The sequence below is a fragment of the Budorcas taxicolor genome, chromosome 8 (genome assembly GCF_023091745.1).
Source record: "Budorcas taxicolor isolate Tak-1 chromosome 8, Takin1.1, whole genome shotgun sequence".
Lineage (NCBI taxonomy): Eukaryota > Metazoa > Chordata > Mammalia > Artiodactyla > Bovidae > Budorcas > Budorcas taxicolor.
The window spans coordinates 25749652-25764375 of record NC_068917.1 but is presented as its reverse complement, the minus strand read 5'-3'; the positions used below and the strand labels follow the sequence as shown (position 1 = coordinate 25764375).

General features: G+C 44.0%; 1 pseudogene; it reads left to right on the top strand.

Annotated features, from left to right (window-relative positions):
• The first annotated feature begins 9510 nt into the window (after positions 1–9510).
• On the top strand, positions 9511–10098 carry LOC128052498 (interferon tau-like; annotated as a pseudogene).
• Positions 10099–14724: the final 4626 nt, after the last annotated feature.

Sequence of the window (14724 nt, the reverse complement as noted above, 5' to 3'; positions counted from 1 at the left end):
TGACTCTTGCCGACTAAGATGCCACATCAGCCTCCTACACTCACCTGTGTTCATTTCAGAAGACTCTGATTTCTGCTCCAGCCACCAAATTCATTGAATTAGTTTAGCCGATACTTTGTCAGCATTAATAATAAGCAAGTAGATTTAAAAGTATTCAGCCTAGGGGCATGAGTCCTTATGTGATGCCTGCCCTGATGTCATCTGTTGCTGATTTATGTATACCTTCTTGCATTTAACATACTTAAAATATTAGGAAATTTCTTAAGTTACATTTCATCTCTACACCATATTAAAATTTCTAAAACATGTTTATGATTTTGTTATTAAATTTGTACTTGTTCTATTTATTAAATCATAGAAAATGAGTTTCTTTACTCAAAAATGAAAATCCACACCCCCATTTTAAAACTTTATTAAAGAATGGATGTTTACATTTGTTTATTCATTCGTTCCATTCATCTTATACAAATACACTGAGTACCTACGCGACAGACTGTGTAATTCTCACCAAGGAATACAAGTGAATAAAGCAAATGTAGCTCCTACTGCATGGAAACTCTCAGTCTTACACAGAAGAGGACATAAAAACAGTATTATTTTATTTTAATTATAGTAGGGACTGCAAAGAGAAGTAAAGGAAAGAATGTCCTCACATGGGAAGCCTTAGGTCCAAATGATGCTGGAAAGACAAATAATATTATCTATCTTACTAAGCTGCATACAGAGCTTCCCTGGTAGTTCAGCTGGTAAAGTGTGTGCGTGCAGAGCTAAAGACCCCTGTTCGATTCCTGGGTCAGGAAGATCTCTTTGAGAAGGGATAGGCTACCTACCCACTGCAGTATTCTTGGGCTTCCCTGGTGGTTCAGTTGGAAAAGAAAATGCCTGCAAGGCTGGAGACCTGGGTTGGCAAGATCCCCTGGAGGAGGGTTAAGCAACCCACTCTAGTATTCTTGTCTGGAGAATCCCTGTAGCCAGAGGAGCCTGGAGGGCTGTAGCCCACGGGGTCCCAAAGAGTGCAACACCACTAAGCACACGGCACAGAAAGTCCATGAATTCTCTTCACTTAGTTTCAAGTTACCAAAATCCAGGGAGACGTTCTTAGATAGACGTTACCTAAACACAATTATTTCTATAGAGTTGACCTAAAAGCACTTTTTTCTTCTTACTCTTAGAATCACAGACCATAGTTCCAGAGAGCCAGGTAGATCATTTACATGGCAAAGGCACAAGAGAAATATCCATTCCTTCCAGAAAGCTTGCTTTATCAATTACAAAACGCTCACTTTGCTACAGTAGTAGAGCTAGGAGAGGCCATTGTTCTCCTGACCTCTGGGCAGCCCCCATTCAACAAGGACAGCCACCCAAAGGCCCCAAGTCCTAGTGGACAGGCACCCAGGGATTTCCCTGTTGCTTCTGGGATTCCCCCTGCAATTTTTGGGAACCCTACGGTAGTGGATGGCGACCTCAGGAACACCCTACAATTTGGGGATTACAGTCACCAAATTTTGGGCCCCCTGGGTTAGTGGAGAGCCACCTCAGTGTCACCCAGCAACTTTGGGGCCCCACATGCTAGTGGATGACCCCAATAACTTCCCATCCTCCGTCCTATATCTTGGCACTCACAGGAGTTTCTGCCATCTCCTGCCTGCCACCAATAGTTGGGTTGTACCCTTCAGGCTTACAAGACCCTTTGCCCAGCTTCAAGAACAAAGAAAGAATCTGCCGTCAAGAACAGAGGCAGGGATGGTTTAATGGATGGGAGGCGCTTATATGTCTGAAGCAAGGTCCTGTTGCAACAGCCCACCATGTGTGGTGCATTGGGGGTGGGAAGTATTAATACATGATGACAGGCTTCATTCTGAGAGCAATGGAGGGGTGGGGAGTCCAGGGTGGGGAAGTGGGGAATGGGGAAGGAGGGAGAGGGAGATGGGGGAGGAGATTGCTAGTCCTAGTGGGAGTGAGATCAGGTGGGCTCATTAGTTATCATGGAAAGCAGTAGAGGGACAGGCCTCTCACCACCCCTTTGACATTTTAAGATAAAGGGATTAGAACTAACAATAGAAAGATCTTACCACAACCACTGCCATAATAAACATCTTAAGATAAGCAAGATACATTGTTCTATTGACTAAGACAAACCAATGTTGAAAAAAAAAAGTGTGTTTTTCTTCTCCTCCTTGAGAACTCCAAACCCTATATCCTCCTGGAGGGCCCCAGACCCCCCTCTCCTCCTTGGGGTCCACAGTCTTCTTCTGAATTTGCCTAGGAACCGACACTCTCAGAGATCTCTAATTCCTAGGTTAAATACATGTCAGTTGCTCAGTTGAGTACAACCCGTTTGCAACTCTGTGGACTGTATCCTTTTCATACTGTTCATGTGATTCTCAAGGCAAGAATACTGAAGTGGTTTGCCATTCCCTTCTCTAGTGGACCATATTTGTCGCTTACAACCAACCTAGACAGCATATTAAAAAGCAGAGACATCACTATGCCAACTAAAGGTCCATCAAGTCAAGGCTATGCTTTTTCCAATAGTCACGTATGGATGTGAGAGTTGGACCATAAAGAAAGCTGAGTGCTGAAGGATTGATGCTTTTCAACTGTGGTGTTGGAGAAGACTCTTGAGAGTCCCACTGAATGCAAAGAGATCCAAGCAGTCCATCCTAAAGGAAATCCATCCTGAATATTCACTGGAAGGAGTAATGCTGAAGCTGAAACTCCAATACTTTTGGCTACCTGATGTGAAGAACTGATGCTTTGAAAACATCCTGATGCTGGGAAACATGGAAGGCGGGAGTAGAAGGGGGTGACAGAAGATGAGATGGCTGGATGACATCTGCGACTCAATGTACATGAGTTTGAATAAGCTCAGGGAGTTGGTGATGGACAGGGAGGCCTGGTGTGCTGCAGCCCATGAGGTCACAAGACTCAGACACGTCTGAGCGACTGAACTGAAATGGACTGTACCCCCAGGCTCCAGGTCCACGGAATTCTCCAGGCAAGGAAACTGGAGTGGGTTGTCATTTCCTTCTCCTGTACATTAAGTAAGTTTGGGGGTTTTTTTCTCTTTTCCTTCAACACTTTAGGGAAATTACGCGGGGCAGGACTACGTGGAAAATTTTTGGACTCATCCGGCTGTCTTTGTGGGGGCTCCCCAGGTGCCACTGGTGCTAAAGAACCCACCAGCCACTGCAGGAGTCATAAGAGACCTGGGTTTGATTTCTGGGTCGGGAAGATCCCCCGGAGGAGGAAATGGCAACCCACTCCAGTATTCTTGCCTGGAGAATCCCATGGACAAGGGAGCCTGTCAGACATGACTGAAGTGACTTCACACGCACACATGCTTGTCTTTGTGACTGTTTAACATCCTTTAAATGTTACGATTCTTCCACTGTTTGGCTTTTTTTTCAGATTTGACTTGCACTTTGCCATTTTGTCAGCAGAAATGTCACTTATCTTTCTTCACTTTCATCACATTCAGATATACACGTTTTATTTTTGCCCACAAACATCTACTCTTTTGCTTTCTAGGAAAGTTCAAATGAGTGACTAAATATCCAAATCCTTGAAAATAATAGAAAACGAGGTGAAGCCCCTCTGCCATTCTTTTATTTCCCTTTGTATTAACCGTAGAATGAAGTGGAACATAACCCAAGAGAGAGACAAACTTTGACCAGTGAATCACTATATAATTAATTATAAGTTCCTAAATCTTTTATTGTTTTTTAAATTTTAAAAGAAACATCATGAGAAAGTAAAGAAAGAAGGCTATATCTCCCTGACACAGCCTGGCCTCATGGCTCCACACTCTCAGCACGAAACAGAGATAGATAGACAAGTCAGCCCAACATTTGGATGTACCGCATGAATACTAAAGATCGCTGATTCCTGTGATACAGGCTTCTAAGAATATGTAATACCACCTCTGAACTCCCTAGAGCCAACTCAGAAATTCTGAGGAAAACAAATGTTCAACAGTTTAAATAAAAGGTTTCAATGATAGAAGCTGCAGTGGCAAAATAAACATTGCCTACTAAAGTGTAACTACTGCAATTGGATAATGCCACCACCTGGGTAGTAGTCTCACCTAGAAAATCCCATAGACACAAGAGTCTGGCGGGCTACAGTCCATAGGGACACAACAAACCGGACACGACTGAGCGACTGACACACACACACGTAGACAGAAACACACTTTAGCTCTCAGCATCTTGGCTGCTGACCCTTGGGGACACAGGTCAGAAGAGGAGGTCATCACTGAGAACTTGGGTCCTTCACAGAAACACTCCAGGGAGAGGGTGGGGATCGTGGAAGATGAATGATTTTGCAGAGAAAGAGACAAGGCCCTCCACAGTAGATCCTGAACTTCTGAGGATGTGGTAAGCCTGCCCTCACGAGTGAGTGCCAGAGAGTTTGGGCGAAGGACACTGTCATTCCAGACGAGTAGTGCTATCAGAAGTGAAAACTACCTTGCGAGTGAGGCAGTGATGGAAATATAATTAATCACCCTGGTTTAGAATCTTCACACTTAAGTGCATGGGAAAGAAACAGGCTTCCTGGCGGGGGTGTTAGCACAGCCTGCAGAGGACTGCAGATCGACCGTAAAACACCGGTGGGAAGAAACAGCCACGTCTAGTGCATCATTCCTGACTCTCGACTTGAAGAAGAGTGTCACAACCTAAATGGTGAGAGTTACGTTTTATCGGGTGGGAATTAAGGAGACTATTTCAAGTCACCCTGAGAGAAGTGCTTCAAGGAGGTGGCGGGGCAGAGGGGGAGCCAGGTTGTATAGAAGTTTGCAAGTTCGGGCAGGTAGTCTGAACCTCAAAAGTATTTTTGTGAAGTAGAGAAAACCAGATCTCTCAAGTAAAGGAATTTAGCACTTTGCTCTGTATGGGAAGATGTAAGAGTCTGGGCTCACCGAAATCATTCTTTTCATGCATCTCACCTATCCTGGGGCCATGCGCCTTGCACTTTTTCACATCCTGAGTTCCCTTGGGCTCACCTTAGGGAGTGGCTGCAATCTGATAGCTGTCAGACCAGGGGTATATTCCTCCTTTCTGAGCACCCTGGAGGGCTGGAAACTGATGACTTTATCATCTTGGTTTACTGATATGGCAGGAAATACCCCATTCTTCATGACCTGTGGTCCACTGAAATGTAACCTCAGTCACCTGAATGAATGTTCTCAAAAGAGCAGAAACAACTGATTAGCTCATGCACTCATAATTACAAGCCTTTGCAATGGCACCCCAGACCAGTACTTTTGCCTAGAAAATCCCATGGACAGAGGAGCCTGGTAGGCTGCAGTCCATGGGGTTGTTATGAGTCGGACACCACTGAGCGACTTCACTTTCACTTTTCACTGTCATGCATTGGAGAAGGAAATGGCAACCCACTCCAGTGTTCTTGACTGGAGAATCCCAGGGACGGAGGAGCATGGTGGGCTGCCGTCTATGGGGTAGCACAGAGTCGGACACGACTGAAGTGACTTAGCAGCAGCAGCAGCAGCTCTGATTAAAACAAAACAAAATACAGAAACCCATATGGGCTGAGGGACTCTGACCTCCTATATATAATGTAAGGAGAGAAAAATGCAGTTCAGACTCAAGGAAAAATTTTGTTCTTGATACAAAGAAAAGGAATCTTTATGTGTATTAAAATGTGTACATAAGTATATACATGTGTATAATTCTTTAAATCCCTATATAACCTCAGCCTTTAATTAGTTTTTCATTTATTTGATATCCATTTGGTGTGACAAGTCCAAAGTTTAGTGGGAAAAAAAAAACTTATTGTTAAATTTATAAGAATAGATTGATTACATTTTCTGGGTCAAACAGAAAATGTCTAAATGAGAACACAAAATGGATGTGAGAGAAAATTTATGACAGTGAGTACTGTCTTCCCATTAAAAGCCTTGCTTTAGATTTATTATTCCCTTTAAATAATAACTACACTTGCATCCCTTCCACCTTGACTCAGTAGTAACAGAGAACAGAGGCACAATAAAGGGATTCCAGAGAAGACAACTGTGGCCAACCAATAGCCTGGGGTGTGCCTATCTGGGTAGAATTGAGAACTATTAAGGTAATCCAGTTGTAATTCAGGAATTAACAAGGATGTGCCCATGAGTGTGTGTGTGCATGTGTGCGTGGGTATGCCTGCGTGTGTGCACGTGTGTTTGCTCAGTGAGTGGGGAAGGGCTTCAATTTAACCTACGTCTATCAAATCTGTGCCTCAGTTGACAGGCTTGTGTTCAGTTTGCTTCTCTCCAAATGACAAATGAGAGGGCTCTCCAATTCGTTTCTTGAATAAGTTTTGTTTCCTTTCTTTCTTTCTTCAACACTTTGGGGCCCCTTTGGGGTCAAGCATATATATACAATTTTTGGTCTCACCTGGCCATCTTTGTGGAGGCTTCCCAGGTGACTCCAGTGGTAAAGAACTCCCCTGCCAATCCAGGAAACATAAGAGTCCACCATTTAATCCCTGGGCCGGGAAGATTCCATGGAGGAGGAAATAGCAACCCACTCAGGTATTCTTGCCTGGAGAATCCCATGGTCAGGGAAGCCTGTCCATAGGGTCACAAAGTGTCAGACATGACTGAAGCGACTTAGCACGTGCACATGGCTGTCTTTGAGACTGTTTGACAACTTTCAAATAGTCTCATTCCTTCCATTTTTTCATTGACCTTTCTTCAACTTACATTACCATACTGTCAGCAAAAAGACATTTGTCTCTATTCTCCTTCATGACATTGAAAATTATATTTATTTTTGTCCACAAACAACTCTCAAGTTTTGCATTTCAGGAAAGTTGACATGAGAAACAAAAAATCTCTAGTGTTGAAAATCACAGAAAATATGGTGACGCCCCTTGCCATTCTGTTCCTTCCATTTGTATGAACCCTAGGATGAAATGTTTAGGAACGCAGCAGCAGAGAGACAAACTGGCCAGTAAATCAATATGCAAAAAATAAGTTCTTAAATATTTTTTTGCTGTTCTTTAAATTTAAAACAAAACATCATGAGTAAGTAAAGAAACAAGGCTATTTCTCCCTGTCACAGCCTGGGCCTCACTGCTCTGCCTTCTGAGCACCAGACAGAGATGGATCGACAAGTCAGCCCAACAGAAGGATGTAGACTGAATGAACAACTGCAGGGCACTGATTCTGTGACATAGGCTTTCAACAATACATCACACCATCAGTGAATTCCCTATACCCGATGCAGAAATTCTGAGCAAAACAAATCTTGAACACTTTAAGCAAAAGACTTGAACGATAAAAGCTGTAGTGGCAAAATAAAAATTGTCTACCAAAGGTGTAACAATTGCCATTGCATAATGCCTCCACCTAGTTAGCTCTCCACACCTTAGCTCTCAGCATCTGAGGGCTGCTGACACTTGATATTGGGGACATGGATCAGTAGAAGAGGAGGTCATCACTGAGAACTCCCCTCTATCTCACAAACACTGCAGGGGAGAGGGTGGAGATGCTTGAAGATGAATGATTTTGCAAACAAAGAGAGTAGGCCCTCCGCAGTAGAAATCTGAAGTTCTCGGGATGTGGTTAGCGTGCCCTCTCTGGTGAGGCCCTGAGAGGTTGGGTTGAGGACAATCTCATTCCAGAGGAAAAGTGCAACTGGAGGTGGTGGAGCACCACCTTCTGAATAAGGTGGTGCTCGAAAGACAATTTTTTTTGGAATTAGAATCTTCAGCACTACATGCACCAGAAAGAAGCAGGATTCCTCGTGAGGATATTGGCACAGCCTGTGGAAGACTATGAAATTGAAAGTGAAGTCTCCCAGTCGTGTCCGACTCTTGGCAACCCCATGGACTGTAGCCTACTGTGCTCCTCCATCCATGGGATTGTCCAGGCTAGAACACTGGAGTGGGTTGTCATTTCCTTCTCCAATAGATCTACCATAAAAAGCAGGTGGAAAGAACTGTCATGTCCTGGATATTGTTCCTGACTGTTGATCTGGAATCTATTATACACAGTGGAGTAAGTCAGAAAGAAAAACAGCAATACAGTATATTAATGCATATATACAGAACTTAGAAACATGGTAATGATGACCCTATTTGTGAGACAGCAAAAGAGACACAGATGTAAAGAACAGAATTTTGGACTCTGTTTGAGAAGGTGAGGGTGAGATGATTTGAGAGAATACCATTGAAATATGTAATTTACCATATGTGAAGTAGATCGCCAGTCCGGGTGCGATGAATGTGACAGGGCTCTGAGGGTTGTTGCGCTGGGACCACACTGAGGGATGGGATAGGGAGGGAGGTGGGAGGGGCGTTCAGGATGGGGACACATGTACACACAAGGGTGATTCATGTCAATGTATGGCAAAAACCACTACAATATTTTAATTAGCTTACAATTAAATTAAATAAGTTAATTAAAAAAATAAAGAAATAATGACAACTTAAAAGTTGAAGTTATGTTTTATTTGGTGGGAATTCGGGAGGCAGTAAATCAATTCACCCTGAGCGATTGCTCCAAGGAGGAGAGGGACAGAGTCAGGTTATATAGGAATTTGCAAGAAAGGGGATGTAGTGTGAACATCAAAATATTTTTGAGAATTTAAGAAAACCAGCTATCTCAAGTTAAGGAATTTAGCACTTTTCCTTTGTATGGGAAGAGGCAAGTGCCTGGGCTCAGTGAAAACATTCCATTCCTGAACCTCAGCTCTCCTGGGGCATTTTTCCTTGCATTTTCTTGCATCTTGCATTTTTTCACTTCCTGAGTTGCCTTAGGCTCACCTTAGGGAGCAGCTGTTAGCCCACAGGTGTATTCCCCCTTCCTGAGCACCCTGGAGGGCTGGAAACTCTTGATGACTGTGTCATCCTAGTTTACTGATATGGCAGGAGATACTCCACTCCTCATGATCTTGTGGCCCCAGTGCAATGTAATCTCAGGAACCTGAATGAATGTTCTCAAAAGAACAGAAACAACGGAGTAGTTCATTCACTCTTAATCACAAGCCTCTGCTCTGGAACAGAAAACAAACTACAGAAATCAATATGGCCTGAGCGACTCTGAATTCCTATGAGTAAGATAAGGAGGGGGGAAATGCAGTCAAGAATCAAGGAAAAAGTTTGTTTTGACATAGCACGAACACAAGGAATGTTTATACATATTATACTTAAATGTGTACATAAGTATGTACACCTCTGTAAGTCTTTACATACTTACATACTTTCAGCCTTTCTTTACTTTCTCATTTAAGTGATATACATTGGCATTGACAAATCCAAACTTTATTGGGAACATTAACCTTCCACCATAAAAATTAAGAGTTTAGATTGATCACATTGTCTAGGTCAAATAGAAAATATCTAAATGAAAACACACAGGGGAAGTGAGACAGAAATTTTCAGACAATGAGTACCATCTTCCCTACTTAAAAGCCTTATTAGAAAGATTATCATCAGACACCCTACCTCCAAGTTTCCACCAGATGCCGTCTCAGCCAGCCCTGCAGCAGCCTCATCTTCCCCATGCGTTTCGTGCTCTCTCTACTGACGGCCCTGGTGCTGGTCAGCTACAGCCCGGGAGGATCTCTGGCCTGCGATCTGTCTCAGAACCACGTGCTGGTTGGCACGCAGAACCTCAGGCTCCTGGCCTGAAAGAACAGACTCTCCCCTCACTCCTGTCTGTAGGACAGAAAAGGCATCGGTTGTCCCCAGCAGATGGCAGAGGGTGACCAACTCCAGGAGGTCCAGACCATCTCTGTGCTCCACGAGATGCTCCAGCAGAGCTTCAACCTCTTCCACACAGAGCGCTCCTTTGCTGCCTTGGACACCACCCTCCTGGAGCAGCTCCTCACTGGACTCCATGAGCAGATGGAGGACTTCCATGCCTGCCTGGGGCAGGTGATGGGAGAGGAAGCCTCTGCCCTGGGAAGGATGGGCCCCACTCTGGCCTTGAAGAGGTACTTCCATGGAATCCATGTCTACCTGAAAGAGAAAGAATACAGTGACTGCGCCTGGGAAATCATCAGAGTGGAGATGATGAGAGCCCTCTCTTCATTAAGCAGCTTGTACAAACGGTTAAGAAAGATGGATGGAGATCTGAACTCACCTTGAGATGACTCTCACCGACTACGATGCCACATCACCCTTGTACACTCACTTGTGTTCATTTCAGTTGACTGATTTCTGCTTTAGCCACCAAATTCATTGAATTACTTTAGCCGATACTTTGTCAGCAGTAATAAGCAAGTAGATATAAAAGTATTCAGCTCTAGGGGCATGAGTCCTAAAGTCATGCCGGCCGTGACGTTATCCGTTGCTGATTTACTTACTCCTTCCTGCACCTAACATACTTAAAATATTTGTAAAATTACAATTCATCTATACATTATATTAAACTTTTTAAAACATGTTTATCATTTTGTATTATTAAATTTGTACTTTGTTCTATTTATTAAATTCTTATGAAAGAAGATGAGTTTCTTTACTCAAAAATTAAATCCAAACCTCCATTTAATATATTATTAAAGAATGGGTGTTTACATTTGTTTATTCATTCATTCCATTCATATTATACACAAACATTGAGTACCTACGTGACAGACTGTGTGATTGTCACCGAGGAATACAAGTGAGTAAAGCAAATGCAGTTCCTACTGCATGGAAACTCTCAGTCTTACAGAGAAGAGGACATAAACACAGTATTATTTTATTTCAATTATACTGAAGACTGCAAAGAGAAATAAAGGAAAAGAATGTTCTCACATGGGAGCCGTAGGTACATATGATAGATGCTGGATACAAATAATATTATATATAATTTCTAAGCTACCTGTCGGGCTTCCCTGGTAGCTCTACTGGTAAAGAATCCACCTGCAGAGCAGGAGACGCCAGTTCGATTCCTGGGTCAGGAGATCCCCTGAAGAAGGGATAGGCTACCTACCCACTGCAGTATTCTTGGGCTTTCCTGGTGGTTCAGTTGCTAAAGAATCTCCCTGCAATGCAGGAGACCTGCGTTAGGAGATCCCCTGGAGGAGGGCCGGACTACCCACTCCAGTATTCTTGTCTGGAGAATCCCAATGGACAGAGGAGCCTGGAAGGCTATAGCCCATGGGGTCCCAAAGAGGCCACCACAAAGAAGCACACAGCACAGAAAGTCAATGAATTCTTAACCTAGTTTCAAATTACCAAAATTCGGGGAGACTATTTTAGATAGACGTTGAAGTGAAGTGAAATGAAGTCACTCAGTCGTGTCCGACTCTTTGCGACCCCATGGGCTGTAGCCTACCAGGCTCCTCTGTCCATGGGATTTTCCAGGCATCAGTCCTGGAGGGGATTGCCATTTTCTTCTCCAGAGGATCTTCTCAACCTAGGGATCAAACCCAGGTCTCCCGCATTATAGACAGACACTTTACCATCTGAGCCACCAGGGAAGTTTAGACGTTTAGAAGTTTAGATAGACGTTACCTAAACATAATTATTTCTATAGAGTTTACCTAAAAGCTCTTTTTTCTCCTTACTCTTAGAAATCAGAGAACATTAAAGTTCCAGAGAGCCCAGGTAGATCATTTACATGACAAAGGCACAAAAGAAATAACAATTCCTTCCAGAAAGCTGGCTTAATCAATTACAAAAGGCTCACTTTGATGCAGTAGCTGAGCTAGCAGAGGCCATTGTTCTCCAGATCACTGGGCAGCCCCATTCAACTAGGACAGCCACCCAAAGGCCCCATGTACTAGTGGACAGCCACAAGGGATTTCTCTGTTGCTTCTGGGATTCCCCCAGCAATTCTTGGGCACCAGATAGTAGCAGATGGCTACCTCAGGAATACCCTACAGTTTTTGGATTGGAGCCAGCAACTTTTGGGCCTCCTGGGTTAGTGGACAGCCACCTCAGGATCAGCCAGCAACTTTTGGGCCCCACATGCTAGTGGATGCCCCCAATAACTTTCCTTTTCCCATCCTGTCTCTTGGCTCTCACAGGTGTTTCTTCCATCTCCTGGCTGCCACGGATCATTGGGTTGTACCCTGCAAGCTCACAAGACCTATGTTTGCCCAGCTTTAAGACCAAAGAAAGAATGTGCCGTCAAGAAGAGGCATGGATGGTTTAATGGATGGGAGGCACTTACCTGTCTGAAGCAGGGTCCTGGAGTGCACTGGGGGTGGGAAGTATTAATACATGGTGACAGGCTTCATTCTGAGAGCAATGGAGGGGTGGCGAGTAGAGAATGGGCAAGCGGGGAATGGGGAAGAGGGGAGAGGGAGATGGGGGAGAGATTCCTGGTCATTGGGGCAGTGAGATCAGGTGGGCTCGTTAATTATCATGGAAAGCAGTAGAGGGACATGCCCCTCACCAACTGTTTGATTAAAAAAAAGATGAAATCTGGGGCCTGGGACAAGTACAGAGAAAAGCCAGTCATAGGGTGTATAGGGTGCATAGGGTGTACTGGTGGGGCAGGGTTTGTACAGAGATAAGAGAACAGCCATCCTGTTTGGCCTGACCATATAGACTTTATTGCGAAAAATGACCAGTGATCATCTGGGCCTTCAGAGTTTTTTGCCAGTGAAGGTTTGAACTATCCTGAGAATTACTGCAGTGGGACACAGAGACACGGAGTGTGCCAGGGCTATTTAAAATGCAGTTGATAGATTTGCCTGACCCGGGGTTGTCACAAACCTCCAGTGTGTAAAAAATGCAATTATCTGGGAAATGGGATAAAACTAAGTATGTCCGTACTTCCTCAGTTCAGTTCAGTCGCTCAGTCATGTTCAACTCTTTCGATCCCATGAATCGCAGCATGCCAGGCCTTCCTGTCCATCATCAACTCCTGGAGTTCACTTAGACTCATGTGCATCGAGTCAGTGATGCCATCCAGCCATCTAATCCTCGGTCGTCCCCTTCTCCTCCTGCCCTCAATCCCTCCCAGCATCAGAGTCTTTTCTAATGAGTCAACTCTTTGCATGAGGTGGCCAAAGTACTGGAGTTTCAGCTCAGCATCATTCCCTCCAAAGAAATCCCAGGGCTGATCTCCTTCAGAATGGACTGGTTGGATCTCTTTGCAGTCCAAGGGACTCTCAAGAGTCTCCTCCAACACCGCAGTTCTTTTTCACAATGTAGCAATTCCCAGTATGCTCTCCAGATCCACTCGACCTTCCCCTGCACAACCCATTCATACAGCTCTTTCCTGTTTCTTTGTGCTTCTGGCTACCGATTTGCCCTTAAGAGTGCAAAGCATAGTCACTCAGCTGTGCCGACTCTTTGGCACCCGTGAACCATAGCCCACCAGGGTCCTCTGTCATCGGATTCTCCAGAGAGCACACTGGAGTGGATTGTCATTTCCTTCTCCAGGGTACCTTCCCCACCCAGGGATCAAACCTGGGTCTCCCACATTGGAGGCAGATTCTTTACTGTCTGAGCCACAAGGAAGCCCTGACAGTGCAAAGCCACCTCTTATAAGTTTGAGTCAAAATTCCAGGCTTTTTAGAAATGTATGTAAGGGGTTATTGTTTTCTTGAGATGAATACTTTTGGGAATGAGAGAATGTCCCTTTTACAATACTGTAACAACAGCCTTGGCCAAAATGACCTAGAAAGCAGGATCCCTTTTCCTCTGGAGCCTTTAAAAATAATTATGGAAGAAGCGTGCCACCTACTGGCCAAGATGGACTAGAACATTGATCGAGTCTAGAACAGGCTTCTGGCTCTTCTAGGCAGAAGTCTGTTTTCTTATTAGCATTTTCTTCAGAGCTAGGGGAGGATCTTTCCTGGAAAGAACGGACACCAATAACTTGAAAAAGCCTGCTTCCTTAGCTTTCATATTTTAGAGAGGAAAATACTCCCAGCTTCAGACAGGACATGTCTTGGCCTAAGGAAGCTGCGTGGAGAGAAAGGTCAGGATGTGTTTTTTGCTTCCAGGCTGCTCATCCGGCCAAGGTTGCACATTCATCATTTGCTTTCCCTACTTTAACACCCTTGGAGCCTTCACCATGGCATGCTGGGTAGGGAAATGCGCGGGGAATCAGAGGAAATAGCTCCTGTTTGAAGGTGCATTACTTCTTTCCTAAACAGTAAGTACGTTGCTTGTTGCTTGACTTCAGGAGAAAACTCCCAATGTCCCTTTGAATAATAACTGCACTTGCATCCATCTTCCACCTTGACTCAGTAGTAAGAGAGAACACAGACACAAATAAGGGTATTTCAGAAAATACAATTGTTGGCAACCAATAACCTGGGTGTACCTACTTGGGTAGAATTGAGAACTAGTAAGGTAATGAACTACAGTAACTGAGTTAGTAAATCAGGAAGAGAGAGTGAGTGTGTGTGTGTGTGTGGGTTTACTGATCAACTAAGCAGGGAAGGGCTTCAGTATAGACTAGATCTTGCAAATCTCTGCTTCAGGTTACAGACTGCGTCTTTAGATTGCTTCTCTCCAGTTAAGGAATGAGAGGGCTAATAGCTTATGGTGAACAATATCGGATTCGTGATCTCTGAAGATTTAGCTCTGGGAGTAGGGACCATGCTTGATTACTCAAGAACTTTTGTATAGCAGAGTTTTATTAAAGTATAAAAAGAGACAGAGAAAGCTTCTGACATAGACATCAGAAGGGGGACGGACAGTGCCCCGCTCGTAGCCTTAGCGAGAGAGCTATATACTTTTTAAATTGGTTATTAGAATAAATCAAAAGAATGTTTCAAAGTTTAAAGAGCTTACTAGACCCACTCCCACCAAATACATTTTAAG